We start from the raw sequence: 12,269 nt of genomic DNA on the forward strand, positions 1-12,269 counted from the left end.
AACTGTGGAAGACTTATAATAAAAAATGGGGAAAAAGATGGTTAATAAGTCAATAAATTTTCTCCCTTGACAATCTGCCATTTTCCCCTATATTTATGAAGGATGTCACTGTCAAGTGACTAATATGTAAAATTCAGAGGTAAAGTATCACCTAAGCATTAACAATGCACTGATTCAATAGCCAGTTCTATGTTTCATTCAGAAGGACTTGTTTTATAGGAGCAGTTTTATAGAAGCTAAATTTTTTTAATGTGGAATTTCTGAGAAAAAGACTGAAAGAGAAGAACTGAGGTGTACTACAGGCATGCACTGAACCAAAAGAAAATATCGCTTCTCTTTCAGCACAATCCTCAAGTATGAGGACAGCTCTTCATTTTCCAACCTACCAGAGGAGAACACTGGAGCAATTACTCCTAAACTGCCTAATACCCATATCACTTTTACTCAAAAGTCAATACAGGTAGTAGAAAGTGAAATCGCCTAAAGGTATGAGAACAAGATTTATATCATAATTGATCTTATTCGGGCCATTAAACATAACAGAAATTCTAATTTCTCATTTATGAAATAGAAAAGAAATCACTATCTCATCATATATTTCATGATAATAATATAAGCATATACAAATCAAATAGTACATTAATAAGTTTAGGAGTAGGTTTCAGAAGAAGAGAAGAAAACTGGGCATCATAAATACTTTGTATAATCTTATATAATCTAGGTGACAGAAAAATTCATGTTTAGAAATTTAAAACAAGAACTTCTGTAGTCAATGATTAAATGCTTGTCTTAAATATTTTCATGAAAAATGTGCTAGAGATTAAAAAATTTATAATTTTCTCAAGAACATTCATCTTCATATTGATTCAAATCTTACAATGTACCATGTAAATAAATGCATGTCATGAGTCTAATAATTGAGCCAAATATTCTCATTTCAAATTTTAGCAGCATCTTCTCAGTGAACAAACAGAAAATCCTAATTCAGAGGAGAGGAACAATCCCAATAATCCTTAAAAGCATACAGGAAAGTATGCATAGTATCTACCTGGCAAAAAGTTATATAAAAATAGGGGGATGGGGAAAAAGTTATATATAAATATTTTTACAATCTATCCATATCAAGGAAAACTCATGATTATTTACCATAAAAGAAATTTAATTCTTTATTGTGTTAAGCCTGAGAGTTCATGTAAGATATACAGCTATATAAGGTTAATTCATAAATAGTCTATAAAATATATTGAGAAAAATATAGGGAGACTTCTTCAAGATCTGCACCTCAAAGGTATTATCAAGTATTTGATCCTGGGGCCGGAACAACAGAATAGTGGTAGGGCGTTTGCCTCCACGTGTCTGACCCAAGATGAACCTGTGTTCGATCCCCAGCATCCTATATGGTCCCCAAGCCAGGAGCAATTTCTGAATGCATAGCCATGAGTAACCGCTGAACATCACCAAAATGGTGTGACCCAAAAACCAAAAAAAAAAAAAAAGTATTTGATCCTATTGGCAATGATAACAAAAACAAACAAATAGGACTACATCAAATTAAAATGTGTTTACATGGCATATGAACCTTGAGCTAAAATAAAAACTGCTAACAAGGTCTTTAATCCTGTTTCAATCAATGCTACTGTGTTGAAATGTTAAATGTGTTAATGTCTGAGATCAAATCCCACTTCTTTTCTTTTCTTTTATTTTTTTACCCCCCTAGGAGTTATTCAGTTTCCCCAACAGAATTTGTTTATATATATTTATATATAAACAATGTGAATTACAATGTGACCAATGTGAATTACAAGTCTTTCACAGTTGTATTTCAGGTACATAGTGACAGTGAATTAGGGTCATTCCAACCATCAATGTTCACCTTCCTCTACCATAGATCCTAGCATGCCTCCCAACCCTCCACCCTTATTCCCCTGGGCTGCTAGAGCAGTGGTCGGTAATCTGTGGCTTTCGAGCCACATGTGGCTCTTTACACTTTTAATTTGGCTCTTCTGTGTGCCAGGGGCCGCTCCAGGAGTCAGGACTCTGCTCCTAGTCTCTGTCAGAGCGCGCCCTGTGTGGCTCTCAAAATAAATTTCAATCGTGGTTTTGGCGAGATTTGGCTCAGTTGAAAAAAAAGGTTGCCGACCACTGTGCTAGAGTAACAGGTCCCTAGTGTGTTGTAGTTTGGGTTTCTTGATTCTATTGTTGTTGACTTTGGTTTGGGTATTTAGGTTTGACCTAAATTCTTTTATTTCCAATCAATGCTTCTGAGACTCCCTGGCCCCTGGATCCCATCCACTTTTTTTTTTTCTGTTTGTAGGAAGACAGAAATATGAGGCAGAACAAGATGTTTTATGTTCGATGGTTCTTTAAAAAAAAAAGAAAGAAAGCAGGTGGAGTCCCTGTCTAGAAGCTATAAATATAAATAAAATGAAATGAAGAAGGAAAAAGAAATAAAATAAAATAAAATAAAATAAAAAATTTAAAATGTGGGAGCAGATGTGGCAAGGTTTTTGGGTTGTTGTTTTTGTTTTTGTTTTTGCATAGGTGCAATAAATATTGGGGAAATTAGAAAGAAAATTCCCTTAGCCTAAACTTCGATGGCAAACCTATGGCACGCTTGCCAGCAGTGGCACACGAAGGCCTTGCAGGTGGCACGTGGGAAGGTTCGCAATTAATAAATTTATAAAATTTATAAAGTTTTTAGATACTAAAATCTTGTTATTAAGGTTTAATTGACGTGCTGGCACTTTGAGGAGATTCTTTGGTTTTGTGCAGCAGTTTGGGCCCTCGGGCTCAAAAAGGTTAGCCATCACTGGCCTAAGAGATAAAGTATGTCTCTATCCTTGGAGCCTACTGTCATGAGAGTGACTACAGGCTTTGGACATGTTAATTGTCCAAGCCCACAGTCTTTCTTTATGGTGTCTGGAAACACCCAAAAGATTTTTTGAAGAGGCATTGCTTGTTTCAATTCAGAAATCCAGGTCCTTGTCATCTGTTGGTGGAAATGTCATTTTTTAAAAATGTTAACATAAAGTAACATATAGTAACATACACAAGATGTAGAAACAGAACTCCCATATGACCTAGTGATACAGCTTCTTGGCAGCTATTCCCAAACACAAAAACATTCATTTGAAAGAATATGTGCATATCCCTATTCACTTAATACAACCGTCACGATATGAAAACAACACAAATGTGCAATTACAGATGAATGTTCATGGAATTGTGGCAGAGCATATGTACACAATGAAATACCGTGTAGCCATAAGAAAGAAAGAGGATATCATGCTGAGGTTAGTTAGAAGCAAAGGAATAGATAGAGTGATCTCTTTCATATGTGGGATTTAAAGATACAAAGTAAGGTAGCAATGAAGAGTTGGCACAACTCAATGGGATGGTCGATACACACAAATGGGTTTGTGGGGAGAGTTCCAAAGGGAGGAACTCTGGGATTCTTGAAGGAGGGTGATTGATTGGTACATTAGTGATAAGTATAGTGTTAATTATATACAGAAGAAGCAATCATTAAGAGTATTGTAGGGGTGAAAGCAATAGTACAGTGAATAAGGCTTTAGTCTTGCAGGAAGCTGACCTGTATTCAATACCAGCATCCCATATGGTCGCCTCAAGCTACTGGGATTGATTCTGGTCGCCTCAAGCTACTGGGATTGACTCAGTTCAGAGACCAGAATAACCCCTCAGCACTGCTGGGTAACTCCTCCAAAAAACAAAACAAAACAAAACAAAACAGTATTTAGGCACCAAAGTGATATCACAGCAGTGGAGCATTCACCTTGCATGTGGGTCAACCCTGAACAGACCAGGATTCAATTCCCAGCATCTCATAGGTCCCCCGAGCCTACCAGGAGTGATTTCTGAGCATAGAGCCAGGAGTAGCCCCTGAGTGCCATCAGGTGTGGCCCCAAAACAAACAAACAAAAAAAAAAACAGTATTGTGATAGTATCACAATCAATTAAGAATGTTAATGAAGTAAAATTAATGTCTAATTCCAGGTATGGGTAGATGGCCATTCTTATAAGAATTTCTTTCCAGAAACAGTGGTCCAAACTAAAATTTCCTACCACATCTTTATGACCTTTTAGAACCTATTAGCAATCAGTTCTAGAAATTAGAATTTCTGTTTAAGAGTAAATAAGATTCCCTAACACTGAGAGAACACCTAAGCTAAACCAACAGAGAAGTTGAAAGTCAGCACAGCCTCCACTTACTTTTCCTTCACACTCTCTGAAGGACAGACCAGAAAATAAGGATGGCTAATCTTAACAGAAGATCTATCTTGAATTTATTTTTCTTCTCAAGTCCACTGAAGTAATACTACTGAGTGACTGTGACTTCTATTTCCAGATTAACATTAGCCTTGCCATATGATGAATCAAGCATGTGGGAGAAAGGTCAATGATCCTGCTGTTATACGAGAATTTAGAAGCTCATTAGACATGTGGCTCAATTAAGACACTGCTGGGCATATTACAACCCTTGAAACACTAGGGACCACTGGGAGTATGAAAACAAACCCTTCTATGTAAGTTCTCAATCATAGCTGAAATCAATACAAATCCTGCACTCTAACTTGTGCCTTCATATGTCAGGAAATAAGGTTCCATGAAAAATGTTTGAATATGTTGACAGAAAGAGAATAAAAATATTTGAAAAAACATATAAAAACTGTAAGACAAGTTAGAAGATTATTTAAACTGTGCACATGGCATGTAATGAGGAACTGAACTATGAAAGTAGCAAAACAAAAGGAATCCATTTAAATAAAAGAAATGTAAGTATGTGGGGGGGGAAGAAATGTAAGAAACAAGATATAAGCACTCATGTGAGTAAAGGAAAAAGAGGTTACATAAAATAATATTGTAATTGCTACAAAGAACACAAAAATCGTTACCAAAGAGAGAATAAGGCAGTGCACAGATTTGAAGGTTATAAATGAGACTAGAAGAGGTGCTGGAGCGATAGCACAGTGGTACGGTGTTTGCCTTGCAAGCAGCTGACCCAGGACAAACCTAGGTTCAATCCCATATGGTGTTCTCCCCCCCCCCCCCAAAACCAGGAGCAATTTCTTAGCACAGAGCCAGGGAAGACATGGACAAAGGAAAATAAAACTTCAATGTCACAGCAGTTACTAAAAAAAAAAAATTTTTTTTCAAAGTGGATACATAATAGCAAGCATTAGGTACTTTTTTGTAATAGGGTAGAGGAAAGAAAAAAGCTGGTTCTTTTTTTTTTAATTAGTGTCTTTATTTAAGCATCATGATTACAAACATTTTTGTAGTTGGGTTTTAGTTATAAAAGAGGATACCACCCTTCACCAGTGCAACATTCCAACCACCAATGCCCTCTATCTTCCTCCTCCTCCACCCCCTGCCTGTATTTGAGACAGGCATTCTATTTGTCTCACTCACTATGTAAAAGCTGGTTCTTGATCTAGGAGATTAGAGGGTCTCAAGTGAGCTTTCATACAAATTCTATCAATGTTCAGGGTATATCGCCTGCAATAGAGACTTTATATTAAAACATTGCTAATAAACTATGTACAGTGTTGTAGAATTAATATAGGAGATGACATATTTGCCTTATATATGGTGTGCAACAACATTGGTTCAGATCCCCTTATATATGGTTCTCCTAACACTACAAAGGATCACTCTTGATTACAAAGCTAGGAATAGAACCTAAAAATTACAACACCTCCCAAATTACAGACTTCAGAGATTACAACAGAAACCTAACAATGACTTAGGATAAACTGATAGTATAAGCACCATCTCGAATCATGCCTGTTATAGCAGATGTTAAAGACCAAACCAACCAGTGTTGTTTGACCAAAATGCCTTTCCACCTCCCCAATCCCATATCTTCTTGCAGCTTCGTCACTGAAAATCAAAGTAATCAACTATAACAGTATAAAGAATATCACAATCTAAATATATACTTATCTTTTAAAAGAAAAGCATTCTGTCCTATAATATCCTGTGGAAAAATGTCTTTTTATACATCCAATCTGACTGTAAGTGAAAAAATAGTTAAAGGCAAATATATGAACTTCTTATCCACTTTTCAGGATATTTGTAATAGAGTAAAACTTACATAAAATGTGTACAGAAGAGCAGATGGGTCTTCCTGTAAATGAAATATGATTCTACACTTTTTTATCCTACCACTGTATTTTTATTTCATTCGTCATCTTGTCTCTATCCAGGAATGCTTTTTTAATACTCAACTCCCAACTATTTGAACAAATTATTAGCATTATCATAAATTGTGGCTTCAGTGCCAATCTAATAGCATTATGCAACTTATTGCATTGCACCTAGCATTAAAGTTCCTACTATCTAATTTTAAAAGCCATTATTCCAAATATTTTAGATAAGTATATTTTTCATTTTCAGTATACAAAACAATAAAAATTTGCAAATAAATGCAAGTCTCCATTTAGTATGTTGAGGAATAAACACTTCTTGCAGAAGTGGTTCTTTTTATTCTCTGAAACCTGAAGAAACTGTACTGTGAGCAGTATAGTTACAAGATGACATCTGTGTGTTCATTAATGCACATTTCCTCTACAGAAATTTCTACAACTAAAATTCAATTCTAATCTTTAATAGAACAAAATTGCTTTCAGATGACGAATTAAGGAAAAGACACACCCAACAATGGGCTGAAACAAGGGAGAGCTACCATCTCTTTTCCAGCATGAAAGAAATAACAACAAAAACCTCACTAGAGTGACTTGTTCTCACTTGACTGCTCTAGAAAAAAAAAATAAAACAGGAAACAATTTGTTTTATTACAGTTATTTTCTCCAAAAGTGAATGTGGGAGTATTTGTATTTAAAATCTTAGGGTAATATACAGAATTATAGAATAAAGTATGTTTTATTGGGGACAGGGTAACCACTTGACATATTCTAAACCTTAGTTTTGAAGGCCTAGCGATATATTTGGGTTTATAGACTGCAGTGTCTCATTTTCTTAAGAGAGTATCTCCCATAGCTTCCTGGCATCAGACTTATAGTACCAGAAAGTTGTCAGTCAGACATAGGACTTAGACACAATGGTCTCCAGAACATCAACACAAAGCAGGGACAGAGAAACTTGTCCAAACTCCCCTCAAGAGGTAATGGACTACAAGTCATGGTGAAACATTTATTAAATCAATCTGTCACTCGGGGCACATTTCATAAGCCTATAACTGCCTCCAAGTTCAGGAGATGAGGCTGTTGTGGCTCTCACAACAAAATTCAAGTTGGGCTGGAGAGGTGGCGCAAAAGGTAAGATATCAGCCTTGCAAGTGTTACCTTGGACAAACTGCAGTTCGATCCCCGGGCATCCCATATGATCCCCACCAAGCCAGGAGTGATTTCTGAGCACATAGCTAGGAGTAATCCCTGGGCATCAAATGGTGTGGCTCAAAAAGCAAACAAAAAATTAAAAGAATTCAATGAGGTTATTTGGGGGCCATGTCTATTGATATACGAAGGGGTTACTCCTAGCTCTGTACTCAGTAATTACTTCTAGTGAGCTTGGACTCTACACCCAAAATTATTTCCGGTAGGTTTAGTGGACATATGGGATGCCACGATGAAAATGAAGTTGGACTCTGCAAGGCGAGCACCCTTCCCACTGTACTATCTCTGCAGCACTCAGGCGGAATCTTAAGCCAGACTCTAATTCTTAAGTTGACTATATCTATCAGAATACATATTCAGAATAATAACCAGAGTCACTGTTATTGTCAGTAACTGTTAAATTTGGGGGAAATCTTAGAACTCTTGAAAAATACAAGAATTTCTAGGAACAACTGCATAGATTTAGGAAAAATGCGTAGAAATTCATAGTTATTTACTTTATATTCTTCCTAAAGTCAACTTCTTGCTTGTATTTGGCTATATATAATTCTTTACATGTATACATATGAGCTTGCATTTATGTTTTTAGTATATTCATATACCTGTCGTCATCCAGAAGTATCTCATCACAACATCTCCAGAGTGCTAATATCTTTGGAATATTCAAGTGAAACTTCGGTGGGCCAGAGTTGTTCTGAGCAGAGGGTCACAATAGTCTCTTTAGCAGCCCACTGACTAACTCAACTTCATAGTTCCTAGGGTAATTTGACCTAGTCCAGCTTGGCAAGACCAGAAATAGACTGAATTATTCCTTTAGAACCTGTGTCTATCAACAATCCTTCAAACAATCTTAAAAAGATTCCTGCTGACTTTTCATAAGCACATATTAGGAGTCCACAGTTCAGGGAAACTCTTACATGGTCTGTAATACTTTTCTCAACGGCACTTTTCATTGATAATCCAAGATCTCTTCTATAAACAAAACTAAATTATGTGATTTATCTACTTTGGACAGTTCTAAAGGAATGGACCCAAATCTTACATAAATTGTTTAAGGAAAAATCTACAACCTTACTACATTTCCTGCAAGGGATGCTACACCTTGGGGAGAATCTAATTCTACTAGGAAAAGTGTCTGTCTCTAACTAGGGTCCTTTACAATTCTGTAAATTTATTGTGGACTTTTAAATTATTTCTCTTAGAAGAAACTCCGTGCTTGCTTCGGCAGCACATATATTAAATTGGAGCAATACAGAGAATATTAGCATGGCCACTGTGCAAGGATGACACGCAAATTCATGAAGCATTCCATATTTTTTTAGAAAAATAAAAAGAAGAAACCCTGCCACCATCACCCTCCAAAAGTTAGCTTTGTGATCATTCTAATGCTTTTCCCAACATTTTTCTATTCCATATAACTTTGTGCTCCTTTGAGTTCTCCCAATAATGTTATAGGCCTGGGTGATTCGTTTAACAGAAAGTTTTATAAAGTTTTTGACATATTGTACAGTGTACAGTTTATTTTTATATAGTAGTCAGGATTTTACCTTATTTAAAATACTGTTCTTTCAGAATAAGGTGGGTTTTGGGTTTTGGAAAAAAGAAAAACCTGTCTCTAAGACTCTAAATTCCAAAAAGCACCAGTTGTTTTGTTTTCCCCCAAAAGCAAACAAGGGAGCTAATATCACTCAAAAATATCCTTTTGAGGGTCCAAAGCAATAGCACAGTGGTAGGGCATTTGCCTTGCACACTGCTCACCTGGAATAAACCCGGGTTCGATCCCTAGCATCCCAGATGATTCCCCCAAGCCTGCCAGGATTGATTTCTGACCACAGAGCCAGGTGTAACCTCTTGTCCAAAAAACCAAAACCAACCAATCAAACAGACAGACAAAAAAATATCCTTTCCAAACAATAATATCTAAAAATAACAGCAGAGCCTCAAAACTGTTTTTCCAATTGCATTTTTTTATAAGCCATACCAACTGGTAATGCTCAAGGGATATCGGGTGATTTAGTGGTTATTATGGGCTACCAGGCGCTATACTAGTAGTGCACAAAGGACCTTGCAGTGCTGGGGACTGAACTCTGGGTCTATTGAGCTGCCACCTCAACCCCATCATTTGTGAAGATTTTATTAAATATTATTTTAAAGGAACACTCAGTGTCAACTTCAGAACCATATGAGAAAATAACAATAAAAAGCTGGCTATAAAACATGTGATTTAAGAAGGCGGACTCATCCCATAAAACAGCATACAATTAATAAACTTTCTTTTTTTTTTTTTTTGTTTTTGGGCCACACCCGTTTGACGCTCAAGGGTTACTCCTGGCTATGTGCTCAGAAATCGCCCCTGGCTTGGGGGAACCATATGGGACGCCGGGGGATCGAACCGCGGTCCTTCCTCGGCTAGCGCTTGCAAGGCAGACACCTTACCTCCAGCGCCACCTACCCGGCCCCATTTAATAAACTTTCAATTGAAAGAAGTCAACCAAGTTATCCAACCATGTTGCTATTTCATTTCACATTTTTCCTCAAAATGCAAGGGAACACTTACAGGAATGGAAATTCTAGGGGACTCCAAGGAAAGCTTCAGGGGAATTAAAAAATAATTATTTATCTAAATTAACATTCCGCTCCATATGGGGTAATTAATTAGGCAAAAAATCCTTAGTACTTTGTTCTGATAATTAACAAACGTTAAACCTGTCACTGATAATTTACTGTACCAGGAACAGAAAATTTCATTGTTCAACCTCAACCTGCAAGCCTTTTATCTCTTTGCGAGCTTTTTTCAATAATCCTTTATCGGCTGACATTAAGGAAAGTACAAAAGCAGTGGGGCACTGCTCAAGATGCTTACTTAACCTTTATAGCTGCAAGATGGTACAGTATGAGCATTTTTCAAAGTGACAAGCTGCTTTATAGAGAACATCCACAGACAAGATAAAGGAGTGCCATGTCTGTCCAAAAAAAAAAAAGAAAGAAAAAAGAAAAAAAAAGAATAACATCCTTCCTATTTTCCCAACCACATACATTGCACACCCATAATTCTATTTAATCCCTGAACTACGAGACAGACAAAATTCATTTACAGGTTTTCCAAGCATTGCATTTAGAATATGGTAAAACCTAGAGGAAGGGGAAAAGCAGCAGTGTTACTTCCAGCCCCTCCTAAGAAAATCAAAAGAACATATTGAATCCGGCTTTATCAAGAACTTGAAGCCCTGCATAAAAATTTGCCAAACAGCTCAGCCTGAGAACATAGGCTTGTCTTTTTACTTTTAATGGATTTGCATCACCTAAAAGATGGGTTTTGTTTGGGTTATATAAACTGAACTTATATTATCAATGAGTGGATCATAATGAAATATGAGCCTCTGTTTTAATAAAATAATGCAATAAATATTTCTGAAGTTCTTTAAGAAGAAAGGAAAATGGCATCCAAATAATTAATGCCATGGTAAAACATATGTGACCTTAATATGGTTCTATATGAGTCAATAAGAATTCAAGAAATAGCACTCTCTGAACACTGAGAATGAAGATCTCCTATGATGAAAGGAAAGAAGGAAAGGGGAGGGGAGGAGAGGAGAGGGAAGGGGAGGGGAGGGGAGGGAAATAACTATACTAACAACTTTCATGACAATCTTAATGAGTGACAGAAGTAGAATGCCTGCCTCAAATACAGGCCCTTAAAGGTTGGGAAGGAGGAAGGGGGCATTGGTGGTGGGACTGTGGCACTGGTGAAGGGGGGTGTTCTGTTTATGATTGACAAACAACTATAACCATGCTTGTAATCATGGTGTTTAAATAAAGAGTTTATATATTTAAAAAAATGAATGATTAAAAAAAAGAAGTGGTCAATGACAGATGTACCAGTTCTATAGGTTTAAGTATCTTGGTCAAATCATAAATTACCATTATACTACCAGTGTTAGGAAAAGAGGTGTTTAAAAGGGTCATGACTAATTTCTGGGGTGACAAGAAATGCATAGATAAATTGTTATCAAGTTTAGGCCATGGTGATTACTTAAAAGTCTGGAACTCGGGGCCGGAGAGATAGCACAGCAGCGTTTGCCTTGCAAGCAGCCGATCCAGGACCTAAGGTGCTTGGTTTGAATCCTGGCGTCCCATATGGTCCCCTGTGCCTGCCAGGAGCTATTTCTGAGCACATAGCTAGGAGTAACCCCTGAGCACCACTGGGTGTGGCCAAAAAAAAAAAAAAAAAAAAACAAAAAAGTCTGGAACTCATTTATGCCTAGCATGCGGTAGCCTGTGTTAAATTCCAGCACTGCACTATCCCCTGGAGCATCACAGAGATGGCTCTGATGTCCCATCATATCAGTGTGGACAGTACTGCTGGCTGGAAACACTGAAAGGTCAGATTCACATATATGGGTAGAGATTTGCCAAGAGGAGTTCCATGATTCCCTGTGCAATACTTAGCAGAGCTTCACCCCCACAAAAGATCAAGCCATACCTTCAGATTCCTGTATTTATTGTTATATCTCTGAAAAGCAAATGCTTCAGAAATATTTATAAGCCCACACCTAAATTAGGGTGCTCACATTCTATCGTGATAGAGAAGAACATTAGAGTGAGATCTCAGAGCACCAGGATCCAGCCTTCACATATCCATCCTTGGGTAAATGCATTTTCCTATCTGATTTCAGGTCATCGCACAGAAAAGGACCCAAGGTTTCCCATATAGCAGCTAAACCGTTTTGTTAGACAAAGCATCTTGTCAAAATTCTAAATTTTGAAATTCACAAAACTTTATGGACACAAATAGCCTCTCACACTGTCCTTTTTGTTTATATCTATTCAAGAAATATAAATTTAGAGACCTTGACTTAAATCAAAGTCATTCTCAGTCCTAAAATTCTAAAA

At 36.9% G+C, this 12,269-nt stretch overlaps 1 protein-coding gene and 1 non-coding gene across 2 annotated transcripts in view; one reads left to right on the plus strand and one right to left on the minus strand.

The window, feature by feature from the left end:
• LOC126031265 (autism susceptibility gene 2 protein-like) overlaps positions 1-12,269 on the minus strand; it is an 876,657-nt gene that overhangs the window by 606,668 nt on the left and 257,720 nt on the right. The window lies entirely within an intron of this gene.
• On the plus strand, positions 8,589-8,694 carry LOC126031730 (U6 spliceosomal RNA). The gene has a single exon (XR_007503561.1). It is a non-coding gene; the product is annotated as a U6 spliceosomal RNA (small nuclear RNA).

Source organism: Suncus etruscus, chromosome 15, assembly GCF_024139225.1.
Source record: "Suncus etruscus isolate mSunEtr1 chromosome 15, mSunEtr1.pri.cur, whole genome shotgun sequence".
Taxonomy (NCBI): domain Eukaryota; kingdom Metazoa; phylum Chordata; class Mammalia; order Eulipotyphla; family Soricidae; genus Suncus; species Suncus etruscus.